The 12,748-nt window shown below is 45.5% G+C and overlaps 1 pseudogene; it reads left to right on the plus strand.

Annotated features, from left to right (window-relative positions):
* The window catches only part of LOC110563864 (10 kDa heat shock protein, mitochondrial-like), a 46,844-nt pseudogene extending 34,096 nt beyond the window's left edge, over positions 1-12,748 (plus strand).

Genomic DNA, 12,748 nt, shown 5'->3' on the forward strand with positions numbered 1-12,748 from the left:
CTGTAGGAACAAACCAGACCTGAGACGGGGATGAGTCAACGATGGGTGGGACCATGCCTTGACCAGGAATGTTTATTTAAAAATACCTCTTGCCTTCTTGCTAAATCTTATGTCAGGATTCCAAAGGTGGATTTGAGGTCACTGGGTCTCTTACTTACTCTTCTTCCTGACGTGGCCACACTGAATAAATCTCCTCTCTGCTTTTCACTGTCCTTGCCTTGTGTTGGTGCACTGAATATGGGTGGTCAAGCCCAGCCTGCCTTGTTGGGGTTGCTTTCACCCTAAAAGCTCTGGTGATGTTAACATCTGCAACTCTTCGCCTGAGGGCTGTATTCTTTTGTTTCATACCCCTGGCCCACACTCAGAAAATTAGGCAAGTTGAAGGCTTCCCACCCAGCTTGGGTTGGTTCTCTCGTGGGGACCCCTCCCGAGCTGCCCATGGATGTAAATGACTTGATGTTAATGGCCCTGTATTGGCAGTGGTCCTTCCAGGTTTCATTTCCCTCCCAAGCAAACCCCAGTCAGATCTCTGCATCCGAGGGCTACACATGCATGGATCCAATCAACCGAGGGTCAAGCGTATCTGGGAAAACAATTGCCTGTACTGAACATGATCAGATTCTTTTTCTTGTCATTTCCTCCTAAACAATACAGAATAAAAACTATTTGCATGACGTTTATATGGTATTGTGTTTTAGAAATCATCTAGAGATGAGCTGAAAGGGAGAATGGGGGATGGCGAGTAAAGGCGCTAGATGACAATCCTGCTGACTACAGAGTTTGATCCCCAGGACCCACATGGAATTAGATCAGAACAATTCCTGCAAGTTGTCACCTGACCTCCATAATGTGATCTGGCACCCATGCCTGCGCACATATACACGCAATCAATAATGGAATAAAAAAAATAAAGCATAAGTTGAGTACACTGTTACGTACCTGCAATCCCAGCACTCAGGGAGGCAGAGGCAGGAGGATCTCTGTGAGTTGGAGGCCAGTCTGATCTACAAAGTGAGTCCAGGACAGCCAGGGCTACACAGAGAAACCCTGTCACGAAAATCCAACCAACCAACCAACCAACCAACCAACCAAAAAACAAACCCAAAGCATAGACTATCCAGGAGGATGAGTATTGTGTATGTTCATAAGTTCTATGCAAGTACTATGCCATTTTTATCAGAGGACTTGAGCCTCTGGAATTTGGGTATCTGACATGGGTGCCCTTGAACTAGTCCCTGACAGATATTGAGACATCACTGCCTTTGCACTTAAATCTTAAGGTCTGCCTCTAGGAGAACCTGTGTCTGTCCTCGTGTAAACTCAGACAATAGACAAAGGTGAGAGGAATTCATTCTATTTGTATGCACATCAGATTTTTTTTTTTCTGTCTGCAGAAGCCTTGGTTTCTGCAAGGGCAGGCAGGGAGTAGGGATAGGTTTCTAGGTTGGGGCAAAGTCAGGATGGCTGAGGGGCAGATTCTCTGGCCAGGGTAGAAGTAAGTAGTTGCTGGCCTAAAGTCTGTACAAAGTTTGAAATGTTCTCTTTGAACATAGTTCAAATCAAAAGATGGGTCATCTGCAAGGTGGCAATGCTGTAAACTTTCACATCAAAGGGGCTCCTGTTGTCCCATCTCCGGACCTGACCTGGGGCTTCCTTTGATTGATAGCTCTGATTTAATACCAGCTGGGGCCCTATGGGTAATGTTTCCAGCACATGGCTGAGCATTATCTAGCCCAGGAATTCGGAAACCCAAAATCTTAAAAATAAGGCTCAGCCTGAGAGATGCCTCAAAGGATGTTCTACCAAGCCTGATGACCCAAGTTTGATTCCTAGACCCACACAGTAAAAGTTCAGAATTGACTCCGGAAAGTTGTCCTCTGACCTCCACATAAGGGCCATTAGAGTGTGTGTGTGTGTGTGTGTGTGTGTGTGTGTGTGTGTGTGTGTGTCAGTCAGAGGACAAGCTTTCTACCATGTGGGGCCTGGGAATCAAACTCAAATCATCAGGCTTGTTTGTGAACCCAGTGGGCCATCTTGCTGCCATGATGGCAACGATTCTATAATTTCCTTTTTCATTGCAAAAAATCCATCAGAAAGCAACTGAGCACAAGTGGTAGCATCATAAAATAACTCTGAATGAACTCTATTTTATATAAGCAAATAATTTGAGAAGTATGTATTTCTTTGTGAATAGCAAGTTTTGTAGATGGGAGTTCAGTTAATGGGGACCTGTTTGATCTGAACCCCTATCCACACCATTAGAAAGAAATCTGCTTTTCTTTCATCAAGGGCAGTAAATTCCCGGGAAGAGAATTTTGCTTATATGCATAACTGCCTTTTCTGCAGATGACCAACAGATTGATTGACAAATATCGATTGTTTACATGGTGCAAGGCATCATGGGGATTTATTGTAAATACCAGCCAAGGGCCTCACCTCTGAAGAACTCACAGTCTAATTGGGGGTAAGATCATAGCCATGATAAAAAGGGTAAGCCATAAGAAAAGGCAACATACAAATACTTAATTGGGAGAAATCAAGGAGGACTTTGAGAGAAGGGTGATGGGGAGCCGGGTATGGAAGGATAGGTGGGAGTTGAACAGAGAGAAAAGTGCCCAGCAATGCAAGCAAGAGCAACAGTACCAAGAAGGAAGTGCCTAGGGTCTGTTTGGAAAAGGGGGGAGGGGCTCCATCTGTAGTGGAGCCCATGCATAGGACAGATGTTACCCAAGATGACTTCTGAGTGACCTCCATTCAAAGAACCACCTAGTTCTTGGAAGAACTAGGCCCCATTCCCTATATATACCCTGTGCTCAAAGCAGCAACCAGGTGCCAGCCAGACTTGAGGCTTCCCTGAGTCAGGCCAGCCACCTCTTCCAGGACTATCTGGCCTCCACTGTGCTCCCAAGAACTTTTAAACTGCGCGCCCACAGTTCTTTGCAGAGCAGGGACATCCAGGAGGGTCCTGCTAGGGTCGTCTGACCTTTTAGTCACATGCCCTCCCCTATCCACTCAATAGGAGGAAAGAGTACCTATTTTAGAAACTAGAAACACAGCATGTTTGGTGACATTTGAATTTTTAAAAAAATTTTAAAACTTATTTATTTTTATTTTATGTGTATGGGTGAGGATGCCAGATCCCCTGGAACTGGGGCTGCAGACAGTTGTGAGCTGCCATGTGGGTGCTGGGAACTGAGCCTGGGTCTTCTAGAAGAGCAGCCAGTGTTCTTAACTACTGAGCCATCTCCCCGACATTTGAATTTTAGAAAAGCAACTTTAACATTTTTTTTTCCCTGCGATTTGGAGACAGAGTCTTATTCCCTAGCCCAGGCTGACCCAAAAAAGTCACTAGGTAGACCATGCTAGCCTTGAATTCTTCATGGTCTTCTGGCCTCAGCCTCCCAAGTGCTAGGATTTAAGCACCACACCTGGGTAGCAAGCAATTTTGTTAGTATGTCTTATGAAATCATTAGAATATACCTAAGCTCAAAATAGTGTGTCTGAAATCCAGAGGTGAGTGGGTATCCCTTGTATCTGGCATGCCTATGGGGGCACAGCTCAGTTGGTAGAATGCTTGCTGAGGATTCACAAAGCCCCCTGGATTTGATCCTTGGTACCACAGAAAAGCCAGTCATCCCAATACTTGCGAGGCAGAAACAGGAAGATCAGAACCTCAAGGTCATCTCACCCTCTATTACATAGTCAGTTTGAGGCCACCCCGGATATATGAGATCCCATTTCAAAGCCAACTATGCCCCCACCCCCTAATACTCTGTGTTTTCGGTCACAACGGTTGGTTCTGGTGGCCCAAGGCTACTCTGCCCCTCAAATGCTCTCTATTGGAGTTTCCAGAACTGGGACCTCACAAGCCATGAGGATGAATGAAGTTTTCTGGTTTGGCCAAAGATGCTTGATGGAAGAGCCTGTCTCATGATGTCACAGTAGGATGGAGAGCTGAGGGAGAGAGAGAGAGAGAGAGAGAGGGAGAGAGAGAGAGAAAGAGATGTCTGAAGATGCTGCTTGTATCCACATCGCCCTTCGCATGCCGTGATTATAGAAACCAGGAGCATGCCCTTTGGGATCCAAGCACTTTGACTCTTGATCTCTGGCACATCTGTGAGGCACCATCTTGACATGATTACAGGAGCCGGTTCCAACCAAGTTCAAAGGGTGCTATGCTCCTGAGATCCCCCTGTCTCACTGTGGTGGGTAGGACCTACGTGGCTCAGAGGGAACGGAAGAGATGCCCTCTGTGATATGATCTTCCCCCAGTGTTGCATGCAGGTAGAAGAGGAGCCAGCCCTTGCTTCCCACCCACCCTCCCAGGGACTTTTCTGCCCTTATGCCCTTTAGAAAAGCCAGGGCAAAGTACAGGCTAGGCAAGCAATCCATTGCTGAGCCACATTCCCGCCTTCATAAGTAGCCCTCACCAGCCCGATCTCTGTTCTCTCTCTTTCCTTTCCTGTCATGCCCACCTTTAAGAAGAGATGAAAATACAGAGGAGCTGTTAATTCATCACGCATGGCTCCTAGACTAGAGCCTCAGGGTCACTAAGGACTAACACACTCTAACGTCTCACTGTCCCTGTGGCCTAGATGAAGAGACTAAGGTTCAGGATGGTTCCATCACGGATTACAGTCAGGTTGAAGAATAAGAGAAAACTCATTTGGAGGAGAAAGGCCCTTGAATTAGGCTTTGCTGGACCTAAGCTCTTTAAACACTGGCTCCATCCACTCTCACAGTGACTTTTCGAGGCCTACAGAATTACCAAGCTCCAATTCAATGTGCTGCACAAAGGCCTCGCGGTTATTATTTAACAAGGCTAATCCGCCAGTGAAGGAAATGAGCACACATCACGAAATTAATTATAGATGTTTTTTTTTAAATGACTGTTTATATTGAAAGGAAGGCCTTGCATTTGCCGCACAATTTCAGGATAAGTCGTGTTTTGGAAAAATATTAATATTCAGAGCTGTGTTGATTAGCTTCACTCCTGTTGCTAGGCAACAAGGTCCTTTGTAGCCTCTGCCTTGCAGAGTTTTTTTTTTTTTTTTTTTTCTTTTTTCTGGGGGTGGGGGTGGGGAAGGGACTTGGGTATTAGGAAGAGGAAACTACATTACAGTGACTCACTTGGATGGTTCATTAAGTTCAAAGCCCCCCCCCCCCCGAAAAAAAAACATTGACTATTCAACAGCCCATGTGATTAGAGCTGTTGGATGAGGGGAACCAAAGCTTGGCTCAGAGCTCTCCCATGACTGGACTTTCAGGTTTGGCAAGATTTGTGTTTATTGGCCCAGAGCTGAGCCAAGCATGGTTCAGGGCTGCTGCCACTGGTGTTCACTGGGGCTCATCAAAGGCAGCCTTCCAGCAGCACCTAAATTAGGGAGGGTCAGGAGGCCCTGAGGATGGGAAATGATGAGTTAAATGGTCCAACATGATGCAGTGGCTGCTGTGGCCTTTCTCTCTATTTCTTCCACTTGAGTGGGGCTCATCAGTGAGGAAGCCCACATGGAGATGCAGAAAGAGCTCAGTCCCCAGGAGTGGCAAACATCTGTAATCACAGCACTGTTTCATTAAGATGATAAGCAGACACAGGACAATCGGATAGAAACCCATGGGCCAGCTCCCCGGGATCATGCTCTAACATGCATGTGTCTACACATGAACATACAAAAGAAATGTTTTTTTTTATCTTTTTTCAAAACTGAAATGGACAAAAAGTTTTAAAAGGATGTAGTGGGGATCTGGGCATAATGTAGCACCCCTTTAATCCCAGCACTCGGGGAAACAGAGGCAGGTGGATCTCCATTAGTTTGTGGCCAGCCTGGTCTACAGAGTAAGTCCAAGAGTGCCAAGGTTACACAGAGAAATCTTGTCTCAAAACAAAACAAAACAAAACAAAAAAAGGATGTAGTGGGGGCTAGAGATGGCTCATCAGTCAAGAGTTCTTCCTGTTCTTTCAGAAGACCAGAGTTGGGTTCCCAGCACCCATGTTCACAACCACCCAGGGGTTCTAATGCATCTTCTGGTCTCCGTGGACACCTACATTTATATGCACATACCCATGCACAGATAAACACAGACACAGACACAGACACAGACACAGGCACACACACACACACACACACACACACACACACAAAGGAGATCTTTAAAAAGAATGCAATAAATCTATATGCATATGGAGAAATTGCTGAGATCTGTTATTAATAAAGAAAAGCCATGTAGGCTTAAGATGCCAGGACACAGAAAGCCAAGGCAGAAAGTTTACAAGTATGTAGTCACAGTAACTTCTGAGCCAGCCTGGGATATATTGTAAGGCCCTGCCTTAATCAACAACCAATCAACCAACCAATGGATGTTATAGACCTGTCTTCATTTGGGGAGTTGGGTTTGGAGACATGAAGCTATTTTTACCATAGTACACGATTTAAGGCCCAGTCTTTCTGTTGAGTTCCTTGGGCCCACTGACTGGGGTGTCTGCCCTTCCTGAGGCATGAAGAGCTTCGCTGAGAGTTCAACTTGGCACTTTGTACAAAGTTTGTTTGTGACTTCTTTTAGGCCAGGGCCTACTCCATGGACCTGTGGTTACATCCGCCATATCTTTATTTGGAATAGTCTTCCCATCTTAGTTACTGCCTAAGAAACCACCCCAATCTGGGTGGTGATACACTCCTATAATCCAGCACTTGGGAGCAAGAGGCAGGCAGATCTCTGTGAGTTCAAGGTCAGCCTGTTCTCCACAGTCCAGGACAGCCAAGGCTACACAGAAAAAACCTGTCTCAAAAAAAAAAAAAAGTCAGGGGGATAGAGAGATGGCTCAGCAGTTAAGAGTACTGGAAGCTCTCCCAGAGGACCCAGTTTCAATTCCCAGCACCCACATGGCAGCTCACAGCTGTCTATTACTCCAGTTTGAGGGAATCTGATACCCTCACATAGACATACATGCAGGCAAAACACCAATGCACACAAATAAAATATTAAAAAAGAAACCACCCCAAATACAATAATATAAACCACCCTATTTGATTGTGTGGAGAGTGGGAAGGTTTGAGGCAGGAATTCAGACAGAGCTCAGCTGGGCAGTTTAGTTCCTCAAGACATTGGCTGAGACAACTGAATGGCAGATAACCTGGGGTTTGAGGTGTAGAGAAGTCCAAGATGGCTTCCCTCACATGCCTGCTTCCTTGCCTGGAGTGTCTGCCCAGCACTCCAGTTTCAGCATTACTGTCCCAGCTTATTCCCAGAGATTTTTCTTAAGAGACCCAGAAGGAGGCTTTATGGCCTTTTCCATCTAGACAGTCTTAGCAGTCGTTCTGTCTTATACACTTCATACCATATAGGCCAACACAGCCATGGGCAGACCTACTCAGATTTGAAAGGGAGACAGGTTTTGAGTCTTTCCTTTTCCTGTTTTGTTTCTTAAGAGACAGGATCTTGCTATGTTGCCTAGGCTGGCCTTGAACTCCTAGGTTCAAGTAGTCTTCCTGTCCCAGGCCCCAGAGTAGCTATGCTAACAGGAACTTGGTTAGACCTCCATTCCTCTATCTATCAATCTATCTATCTGTCTGTCTGTCTATCTATCTACCATCTGTTTTTGTTGTTGTTGTTGCTGCTGTTGTTTTGTTTTTGACATAGGGTCTTACATACTCCACACTGGCCTCACTAGGTAGCAGAGGATGGTCTTGAACTTTGAAGATGATCTTTCCAGCTTCACCTCCTGTGCTGGGATTATATGTGTGAGCCACCATGCTTGGCTATCAAGCCTAACTTTGATGAGAAAGTACAACAAAGAATTCAGAAGCTGCATTTTAAAATGGTCCAAGGTAGTGCGTCCCTCCTGCCAGCATGAAATAAGAAGTCCTCAGATTTTGAGGGCTCATGGTGATCCTGGTATTGACTTGGTTAGGGAAAGCACCCTCATCACGGAAATCAAACAGGATGCTACAGGGGAAAGAGACTTCATCGGATTAACTTTCACAGATGGACTAATGACAATGGGCAAGACCGGGGAGACAGCAGCCTTCTAAGAGAACTCTGAGGATCGATTTTCCTCACACTTGGACTTTACCTCACGTGGCCTTGGAAGAAGCAAATATTGGCAAGTCCTTTTTCATTCAAGAAAATAAGGGCTGAAAGGGTCGACTCACTTTTCCTGGATCGGGGCCAACAGCTGGCTGCCCTGGCACTAGGGCAGGTATGGCCCCAAGAACTTCTCTCAGGCCAGGCCTGGGGCCTTGGAACCCTCTGCTGTACAATCCACAGTCCACTTCCAAACGTCATGGCTTCAAACAACAGTGCTCGTTCCTTCCAATTCCGTAGGCTGACTGGGCAGTTCTGTTCCACACAGTATTAGCTGGGCTGATTCCCACGGCACAACTGCCAGTGCCTGGGAGCTGTCGCTGGGGCAGCCAACGTGGTCAATTCCCTCAAGTGTGTGGAACCGTCAGTACCTGAACAGAGAGAGTCAAGGGCTTGGTGGGCTTCTCAGCCTCTCACATCCCCCAGGCCTTTCTCCCTCCATGATGCCTCACTTTCCAGCACAGTAGCGAGATCTCTTTATACGACAGCCGGCTGCCAAGGGAACAAGAAACCCTAGCTGCCAGGTCCCTATGGCCGAGGCCTGGACTTGGCATGGGGGTCACATCCATCACTTTGGGTCCAAATTCGAGGGCACGGGAAAGAAATCTGTACGTTAAGCTTAGATAACGAGGCTCGGGAGTCTTTTTAGGAGATGCCAGTTAGCACAGAGACCCATGATCAGTGCCCTTTCCCTTAAGACTCAGAGTCATGGAGGGACTGTGAGAGCCAGACGTAGTGGGCGGCTTCAAGAAAACAGTGCTTTGTTTTGTTTCTTTGTTGTCATGAACTTGCAGCGATTGCGGCAGTATGCACAGGACCTGCACCAGCTCAAGCTGCAGGAGAGGAGGTGGGCATGAAGTCTTACCCCTAGGTAAGTGGTGACTGGCATGTAATAGCTGCCGGGAGAGGGACAGTCAGTTTTCCTTAATGGTATAACCTCTGTGTACAGGCTACACTTCAGAAAGGGCCCCAGGCCTTTCTGGGAGGAATGATGGAAAACAAACTGGGCCCAGTGACTTTAAAGAGAAAAGGAGCAGAAGAGACTATGAAGATGGATGGCTAGGGAGGTGGGGGTAATGCTGGGAGGAGTTTGGGGAGGGCAATGAATGTGATAAAAATGTATTCTATGAAAGTCTCAAAAAAAATAATAAAAAACGTTGTTGAGGCTAGGGAGATTGCTCAGTAATTAGCAGTACTTGTTCTTCTTGCAGAGTTCAGTTTCCAGCACCTTCAACAGCTCACAGCCAGCTGGAACTCCAGTTCTAGGGGACCTAACACCTCTTCTGACCTCCCCAGTCTCCTGCACGCACGAGGTGACAGAGATATGCTCAGGCACACACACATAAAATAAAATAAAATAAAATAAAATAAAATAAAATAAAATAAAAAAATAGTAAAAAGCATGACCAAAAAAAAAAAACAAACATGACTTAAACACACACACAGACACACACAAACAAGCACACACATGCAAAACAAGCAGGCAGGTGTGGTGTTAGATGCTTTCGATCCCAGTACTCAACTCAGGAGGCAGAGGCAGGTAGATCTCTGTGAGTTCGAGGCCAGCCTGGTCTACAGAGTGAGTTCCGGGACAGCCAAGGCTACATAGTGAGACCCTGTCTGAAGGAAAAGAGAGAGAGAGAGAGAGAGAGAGAGAGAGAGAGAGAGAGAGAGAGAGAGAGAGACTTGGAGACCCAAGATCCTTACTAGCCGGCACACACATCTGATCATTTCTTTACCAAACAACAACCACGGTAACAATAGTGGCTGTCGAGCATGGGACTACACACATCTTGGTGTTTACTCATCACAATGACCCTGTGAGGCCAGTGCTACTGTTTTTCTCATTTTAGACCTACTGAAACAGAAACAGGGAGGTTGAGCGATGTGCTCAGGGTTGCACAGCAAATAAAGTGGCAGAGGTGAGATCAAAATCCAGAGTCCTGCTTTCTCATTGACACTACTGCCCTGTGTCTCATTGCTTGAGGCTGTGCCAGGCTGGGACATGGAGATGCACATGGCCATCCACGGCACTCTTCCCAGGACACCACCTGCTCTTCTAACCTAGTAATGAAACGGATTTTAAGGTAGACATACGGTCATCCAGAAGGGAGACTATATTACCCCGCCTCTTTTGCAGGTAGTAGTGGTCATATGATTAAAAGTTAGGCTTCTTATGGGCTCGTGAAATGCTTTAGCGCTTGCTGAGAAAGCCTCATGACCTGAGTTTGAGTCCACGTAAAGGTGGATGGAGAGAACTGACTCCACAAAGTTGTCCTCTGACCTCCATATGCATCATGGCACTCAAACCCAAACTTACACACACACACACACACACACACACACACACACACACACACACACATACTTATAATAAAATGAAGACTAAATACACAACCATCACCGTCAAGTTAAAGTCAGGCTTTTTGAAAAGAAATGGAAGTGACTACCTCTAAGAACTCTGCTCAAGAAATAGCTAGCATTTGGCCAGTTTTAAAATCTCTTTCTTCAGGGGTTAGAGAGATGGCTCAGCAGTTAAAAGCACTGTCCGATCCTCCAAGAGGTCATGAGTTCAATTCCCAGCAACCACATGATGGCTCACAACCATCTATACTGGGATCGGATGCCCTCTTTGGACATGCAGATGTACATGTAGATAGAGCAAGCATTCATATAAATAAATAAATAAATAAATAAGTTTTTGTTTTTGTTTTTTTTTTAATCTCTTACTTCTTGAGCTGTAGACGTGATGACTGGAGCACTGGGCACTGTTGTGGGACATGAGGACACAGACTTTATGAAGCTTGAGATGTAGAATCAAGTGTTGGAAGAAGCCTTGGCCATTCTTGTTTGGAACTGCTTACATCTGGACTGTGTGTGTGTGTGTGTGTGTGTGTGTGTGTGTGTGTGTTAGGGGTTGGTTATATGCACCTGTGCTCCCTTGTCCAGAGACAGAGGAGAATGTCCTGTGTTCTGCTGTATCGCTTTCTGTCATATTCCCTTGAGACCGAGTCTCTCTCACTGAACCTGAAGTGATGCTGGCGACCAGCAAGTACCAGTGATTCCCCAACCCCCCCCCCCCAGCCCTGGGGTTACAGCTAGTCTACATAGAGCTTTCTATGTAAGTACTGGGATCTGACCTCAGGTCTTCAAACTTGTCAAGTAAGCAAGCTCTCTTACCTGCTGAGCCATTTTTCCAGTCTCTCCTTGCTTAAAAACAAACAAACAAACAAACAAACAAAAACCCCTCTTAATGTATCATGAGTATACCTGAAAACATGATGTGGAGAGCTGTGTATGCCACAGCCTGTGTATGGAGGTCAGAGAACAACTCTGTGGATTCAGTCCTCCTTTTCCACCTTTACATGGGATTCCTCTAACTCAGGTTATCAGGATTGCATGGCAAGTGCCTTTACCCTTGGAGCCATCTTGCCGGCTCCTCAAACCTTTACACATGAGAGACTTCTACATTTAAGTTGCTGCAAGTTTGAGTCATCTTCAACAAACCTAATCAATAAAGTCCCTGTCCCTAAGAAATTTACAATCTACTGCAAGAGACAAAAAAAAATGTTCATAATTATGATCAAAACAGAATGGCCAAAGATCTAATGATAGTGATGACATTTTACAAGCCAAACCAGGAATCTGTGGTCTAAACACAAGATTAGGGAGGTTCCATTTTCCTTTTTTGTTGCTGTGATTAAAAACAACAGCAACAACAACAAAAACCAAAAAACCCAACCTCAGACAAAAAAGCAGTTTTGGAAATAAGGGGAGGGGGTTATTTCAACTATTTTTTCCAGGTCACAGTCCACCATTATGGGAAAATTATGGCAGAAACTTCAGCTAGTCAATATCCACAGTCAAAACCAGAGAGAAAAAGAATGCATATGTCTATCGCTGTGAAGAAACACCAAAACCATGGCAACTCTTATAAGGAAACATTTCATTGGGGCTGGCTTATAGTTCAGAGGTTTGATCCATGTTCATCATGGTGGGAAGCATGATGGCATGCAGGCAGACATTTTGCTGTGGAGGTAGCTGAGAGTTCTATATCTGGATCAGCAGGCAGCAGGAAAAGAGTGAGATACACCTACTCCAATATGGCCACACCTCTTAATAGTTCCACTCCCTACGAACCTATGGGGTCATTTTCATTCAGACCACCACAACATGCATGATCCCTTGCTTGCTTTCTTGTGCTTAACTCAGTTTCTTCATTCTTAAACAGTTCAAAATCCCTTGCCTAGGGAAATGTGCCACTCACAGTGGGCTGTCTCCTCCCACATCAGTTAATTAAGACAATGCCAAGGACTCTCCTTGCAGTGGCCTGAGTGCAGGGTCCAGAGCTATGGCAACAAGTCATAGCCGAACAAGCTTTTGGAAAGTTTCTTCTGCTTGTTGACAGTGTATTGCTTGAAAGGAGTGCTGCTGTAATCAAAGTGACATTATGCTTTCAGAAAAGTCTCAAGGAAAAGTATTGCCAGCAACAGTAGTGGCTGTAGGATCAAGCATAAAAGGAAAGGGTGGAGATATTCAACTAGCCAGTGTGAAATATGGAGACAAAGCTCTTCTTTCAGAATGTGGAAGAACCAAAGTAGTTCTAGACAACAAAAAATATTTATTATTTAGGGATGGTGACATTCTTGGAAAATATGTGGACTGA

Source organism: Meriones unguiculatus, chromosome X, assembly GCF_030254825.1.
Source record: "Meriones unguiculatus strain TT.TT164.6M chromosome X, Bangor_MerUng_6.1, whole genome shotgun sequence".
In the NCBI taxonomy this organism is placed as follows: Eukaryota; Metazoa; Chordata; class Mammalia; order Rodentia; family Muridae; genus Meriones; species Meriones unguiculatus.